This window comes from Adiantum capillus-veneris, chromosome 29 (genome assembly GCF_014529385.1).
Source record: "Adiantum capillus-veneris isolate H3 chromosome 29, ASM1452938v2, whole genome shotgun sequence".
Classification (NCBI taxonomy): domain Eukaryota; kingdom Viridiplantae; phylum Streptophyta; class Polypodiopsida; order Polypodiales; family Pteridaceae; genus Adiantum; species Adiantum capillus-veneris.
The window spans coordinates 29,905,604-29,912,466 of NC_140959.1; positions in this window are offsets into that span (position 1 = coordinate 29,905,604).

Sequence of the window (6,863 nt, forward strand, 5' to 3'; positions counted from 1 at the left end):
TGGCTTTCATTTCATCATCAAAATTAAGCCCCTTTGATGTCAAATGAGTAAACAAACTGTTAAACTCATTCAAGTGTGAACTGACAAAGCAAGAGTTGTGGTCTTGTTAAGAGGCAGTTTTATTAGTCTAGAATATATAAGGACATCCTAGAATATGTGGCTAAATATAATAAATGCCAGATTAATAAAGCTAAAAGTCTTAAGATGGGAGGATTACTCCACCCATTAGACATTCCTTCAGGGAAATGGGAGAGTATCTCCATAGATTGTATAATTGGATTACCTAAAACACAGAGGGGGCATGACTATGTTTGGGTAATAGTGGATAGATTAACCCAAGGATTAACCAAAATGGCTAGGTTTATTCCAACCAAATCTCATGTTAAAACTCTTGAATTGGCTAGGTTATTTGTAGAAAATCTCTATCAACTATATGGGTTACCAACAGACATTGTGTCAGATAGAGACAAGAAGTTTAATAGACATTTTTGGGAGAGCTGTGTTTAAGAGGTTGGACACTAAACTGAGCATGAGTACAATTGAGCATCCTCAAACGGATGGCCAAATTGAAAGGGTTAATCAAATCCTAAAAGATATGCTACGAGCATATGTAAGTAAAAGGCAAACTAATTGGGAAGAGTGCTTACCTATAGTAGAGTTTACATAATAGTAACAAGGACTCTTCCACTGGATATAGTCCATTTATGTTAATGTATGGGTTTTAGCCTAGAGCTCCTTATGTAGTGGGGCTGCAAAAGGAAAAGGTTCATGCAGCTAAGAATTTCTTATAGAATATGAATGAAATGCTTAAACTTGATAAAGATAGTATTAAAAGGGCTCAAGATAGATCAAAAACATATACAGATTTGCATAGAAGGCCTATTACCTTTGAGGAAGGGGAGCAAGTCTATTTGAAAGTGCTTGAAAAGTCTGAAACCATGAAGGCGTGACCATGTCCAAAATTACAACCAAAGTATTATGGACCTTTCACAATATTGAAGAGAGTCGGACATATGGCTTACAAACTCCAATTACCAAAAACGAGTGGCATACATCTAGTATTCCATGTTAGCAGACTCAAATAGAAGTTGGGTCAATCTAATAATCTTATTCAAGATGATCAAATAGTGAAAATCATGGATACTCAATCTCTTCCACATGAGCCAGAGAAAATACTAGACACTAGAGAAAAAAGAACTAGAAATAAAATTTATAAAGAGTGTTTGGCTAAGTGGAAGGATTGTGCTGAGGAGAGTTCAACATGGGAGTGAGTAAGAATTAATAAAAAAAGATTCCCTAAATTTAGGATTACTCCTTCCAATTAAATTTTCGTGGACAAAAATTCTTCTTAAGGGAGAAGGAATGTGACATATCCTACAGTTGGGCACACGAACATGAACACACAACTAGGAGTCATGACTCAGTAGTCACATCATTTTGTGGGAACTTCCTCTAACTGGACCTTTATCACTCGTGATAAGTATTGAAGCGAAGAGAGTGTTTGGCTAAGTTGAAGCATTGTGTGTGTGTGTGTGTGTGTGCGCGCGCGTGTGTGTGTGTGTGTGTGTGTGTGTGTGTGTGTGTGTGTGTGTGTGTGTGTGTGTGTGTGTGTGTGTTCTTGGCTGCTCCTTCTCTCTCGCAAATTGATCCTTCTCTTTCTCTAGCTCGCTCATGCCATAGCTTCGCTTGCAATACTTTGCATACCTCTAGTACGCAACAATTTTCCTAGCAAAAACATGTGACATCACTTCACGAAATGATTGTGATCCACCTTTCATATTTCCTTGTGAAAAGTCTAGTTGAACTAGGGACTTGAGTTGAATACAAGCATAAACTATATCTCCAAAAAAACCAATTAGGTTTTCTTCGGAAAGGAAGATATTTAACTTGATATTAACATGAAAATACACACTTTACTTCATTGATTTGTCTCTTCTATTGTACCCTCCACCTCCTTGCTTGAGACTCTCAATATTCTTCATCTTTCATTCTCTTTATCTAATCCCAAGCCTACTTCATTGATTTGTCTCTTCTATTGTAGCCTCCACCTCCTTGCTTGAGACTCTCAATATTCTTCATCCTTCATTCTCTTTATCTAATCCCAAGCCTATTTTCCTTTCTCGGGCAGATACACTGCTCACAAACGCTAGCAAAGTGAGAACCACACCAACAAACAAGATGTCAACCAAGGACGGAGCTTGATTCGTAGGTGCATGGAAACAAATAGATAGGTGTCAATCACCTACTCGACCTTCTAAAGACAATCACTACCAAGGGAAATCAATTGAAATCACACTACATGTATGCAACCGCTACCTTACCTACGGTGCTTATGCTCACCAAAACACAACCAAACATTGTTGAATCGTCACAAAACTCAAGGAGCAACCTCTATACACCTAGAGGACACTTCCCTAAAGTCTCTAACCCAATCTACTACTTGCAAACACTAGGTGCAGCGTATGAAGACATGCCAAAAATTATAGGTCACCGATTCTCAACGTACTTAGGCCTAAAGTGTAGTTCTACTTGCCATGAACACAATGACACAATCACAAAATGGACACATGGTTAGAGTGAAAACTCACTTTGAAGCTTGTGGGAGAGCTCTTTGTGAGGAGACCGGAATCGCTCAAGCTTGGTGTTGAAGCATAGCTCTCGTCATTGCTAACACGATGATGTAGTCACCTTTGCAATGTAGGCTCTGTAGTGCACATAGAGAAGATAAGAAGACCTCACTCACTCTCAACACAGAGCACGCAGTCACGGTACACTTAGTAGAGCTCAAAAAGATGATTTATTAAAAGGCTTCCTTCTTAAGGTTACAAAAATTGGCTTATATACCTCAGCCTTGGAGGTATTCTCTTATCAAGATTAACCTCTATTTTCTACAATGGGTTTTGCTAATCCGCATTTTCAATAAGTTACAATATGAAAACTCAATGAGTTTCGAAAATAATTACAATAAAGTTTGCCAAATTAAATAATACAAAAAATGGGATTTCCAAATGTAAATTGTCTCCTATTCAACACTCCCCCCCTCAGAGTTCATGTCATCCTCGACATGATCTTTCCATGTGTCAAAGTCCTCTTCTTTAGTGCTTTTGGCTCTGGTCTTCTGAGTGGCAATAGGCTGTGGTTGTTCCCCTAAATGGAAACCTGGTGGATTCATCAGCTTTAGATATGACTCATATCGTACATTGCCCATAGTGATTGTAGGGCCAAAGACCTTACTGTCATAAGTGAAGAACCTGGTGTAATGCTTGCATGTGATAGCTTGGTAAGAAAATTATCCTCTGGCCAAATTCTTCCACTTGAATCCTTCTAAAGCACCCATCGATGCTTCATTCTCATTGCAAACCTCATGTTTGGGATCCCCTTTCTGAATGTTTTTCCATATCTTAGATTATGCAGGATCAACCTGACATTTTCCTCTTAATGATTCAAGTAGACCACTATTGAATTGAGTAAAACTCAATTCATTTATCATAGGCATCCTACTAAGGGAATCTACTACCACATTATATTTCCCTTTGTGATACCTAAGCTCATAATCAAACCATTGGGCCTTACGACCCTTTAATTATGTTTGATTGGAAAGACAATTAATGCTTTCTTGATCAAACACTATCATAATCTTAGCACCATATAAATAGTGCTTCCATTTCTTGAACGCATGAACAATAGCATACAACTCCCTCTCATATATTAAGTAATATTGATGTTCATGATTAACTGTTTACTTTCGAATGCTATTGGTTGAAACTCTTGAGTTAGAACTGCACCTACATCAAAATTACTAGCACCTGTTTCAACCACAAAAGGTTTATTGGGATCCACTATATACAAAATTAGAGCTATAGCTATTGCTACCTTTAGTTTTTGTGTTATTTTCTTTTGATTTTCCCCCACTCAAAGGTTTCTCCCTTTCCTTTGAGTTGGTCTATCATGGAAACTACTATCTTGGCATAATCCTTAATGAATATACGATAAAATCTAGACATTCTTAAGAAGATTTGTAACTCTTGTAGGTTTTTAGGTTTAGGCCATTGTAAAATAGCTTGAACCTTTTTTGGATCCCTCCTGATTCTATCTTTAGAAATGATATGACCAAGATATTTCACTTCTTTAGCAAAGAACTCACATATGGATTCCTTTGTATAAAGATAATTTTCTCTGAGCAATTGGAACACTTTTCTATTATGTTCTAAATGCTCCTCTTGAGTACGACTATAGATGGGGACATCATCAAGAAAGACTACTACAAATTTGCCTAGATAGAGCCGTAAAACACTATTCATCAGCTTCATAAAGGTAGCTGGTACATTGGTAAGCCCAAAAGGAATTACCAAAAACTCATAATTCCCATATCTAGTCCTAAAGGCTTTTTTGCAACATCGTTAGCCTTTATTCTCACTTGATGGTAGCCAAATTGTAAGTCGATCTTTCTAGAGTAATTGACTCTCTCTAGATGATCAAAAAGATCTTCCATTCTAAGGATAGGGAACCTATTCTTGATTGTTAAATTATTTAGTGCTCTATAGTCGATACAAAGTTGCAAAGAGCCATCTTTTTTCTTCATCAATAAAATTGGCCCAAGGAGAATCCCTGGGTTTAATAAAACCTTTATCTACATAGCCTTGCAATTGTTTCTCTACTTCTAAATGTTGTGCTTGGCGTGATCTATAAGGTGATTTACAGACAGACTTTGCATCTTTAACTACATCAATAGCATGATCTACTTCACCCCTTTCAAGAGGTAATATGCATGAATTGCCAAGCATGAAACAAAAACCACTCGTGGACATTCGCGTGTCATAACAACCAGCCCAATCTGAGTCCGAAAAAGCATGCAAATGGGTGGCATGTCTAAAATGAACTCTAGGATCCTCATGTCATAGGGTGTTTTGACCAAATCCCTTTCTTTATCTGGCTCACTATATTTGAGTTACAATAAACATCATATGATCACTTAGCTTTAAAGTACTACATAATATATCTTATGAACACATATGTAGGGTTCTATTTGCCACAATATGTCCATATGATATTATACACTTAAATGTAATTTATTTATTGTGAAAAAATTCAAACTCACAAGTTAACATTTTTTCAAAGAAAATAAATTGAGAAATAGTACAAACTAAACATCAATGTCTTGAACATCATGGGTGGATTTGAAATTGGACAGAGCAAAAAAAATGATAAAAATAACAATCGCAAATTCAATGATGCAATATCATGGGTAGCTAGCTTAACCTATTTTTTGTAGACTTTTTAAAATGGCATCAACACTTGTATCCAATGGTTCTTTGATTTCTTCTTCCTCTAACTCCTTGGCATTGACTTCCTTTGTGGTATCCACACATACCCACCTTTTAAGATCAAGGTCTTGATCCACTGCGGAATGGAAAAGAGCTTCCAATTGCTTCATTTGATCATTGGTACAAGTAACTGATATCACCTTTTTCTATTGATGTAATGCCTCTTTAGTCCCATATCCTAATGAGAATATGTCTATTACTTGATCATCTTATTTGACAAAAATGCATTTGATTGCACAACGCACAAAAGAAGCTTTGGTTGTGGTCACAGCATCATACTCATTGTCGTTGATGCAGAGAGAGTGCATTGGCTCCAACAGTGACTCTTTCACACTAGAGTAGTTGGTGTATTCCTCTCCTTGACTAAAGAATGCCCAAACCCCAAAAACTACTTCACGAAGAGTGCATGTTTGGACAGTTTTTGATGCTATTAAGGAGCTCAAAGGTAGAACATGCATTTCATACCATCCAACTTTTTTTAGAAATTGCCTTCTCTAGGGAAGCAACATGCTAATACTTAACTAAGCCAACAATTACAAAATCTAATGGTTGATGTGCTACCCCACATACTCCATCAATTACTTTAGCAAATTGGATAGCACTCCAGCCACTCGATATAAGCAACAAGAATTGTAGAGCTATTCTCACTGCAAAGAAACTCGATGCCTTCCAAATTCTTTCCATCACACTTGATTGTCCATGGTAGAATGAACTCCAAATTGAAATTTCAATTATTTTGTGCAATGATCTACTACACATATACCTTCGTGATTTTTGGAATTGGCTCTTTTTTCTTTGTTTCTTGTACCTTGAGATTTAGCCATTGAGTATAGCGCGTGAAGAGAGATTTGTAGATTGCATACGTAATGTTGTAATGAGACATACATTCTTCTCATGAAGTAAATGTTGCTAATGGATCTAGCTCCTTAAACACCATCAATATTTGAGCCACAAAAACTTGGTCTACTTTAAGTTCATTGCACGTGCAAAGAGGTCAATCATGTCCCCTTGATGTGGTTGCTTTACTAAGAAAATATTCTCTTCTATCAGGTCTTGTTGTAGTACCTTGATATCATTATCTTTTAAACCGTTTAGGCATCTAAAGGTTGTTATGCTTGGCTGTCGCCCACAAGAAGTAGTTGATGCCTGATCCTTCTCCAAGGTGTTTACCCATTGGTCGTAGATTTCATCATTGTACATGACCATGTGTCCTTCTTTATTGGAAAATGATTTATGGTTGAATGTGATGTTTTCCACATTTACAAAGGCCTTCAAAATAAACAACCAAAAATATAACTTTATTTCAAAATGTACATGTAAAGAAAATGAGCATAGGAAAGTGGAACTTACATCTCAGGGTGCTCAATTCACATGACCGAGAGGAACTCCTGGCTTGGGTTTTGTTGATTTAGAATAGGCAAGCCACTGACTACGGCCATGCTTTAAGACCTCCACATAAGTTTGGTGCTTCATTGCTCTTATTCTCTCTATGTTCTCCATTTTGGATATTCAAACAACAACCTCTTTGGGAGCATCTAC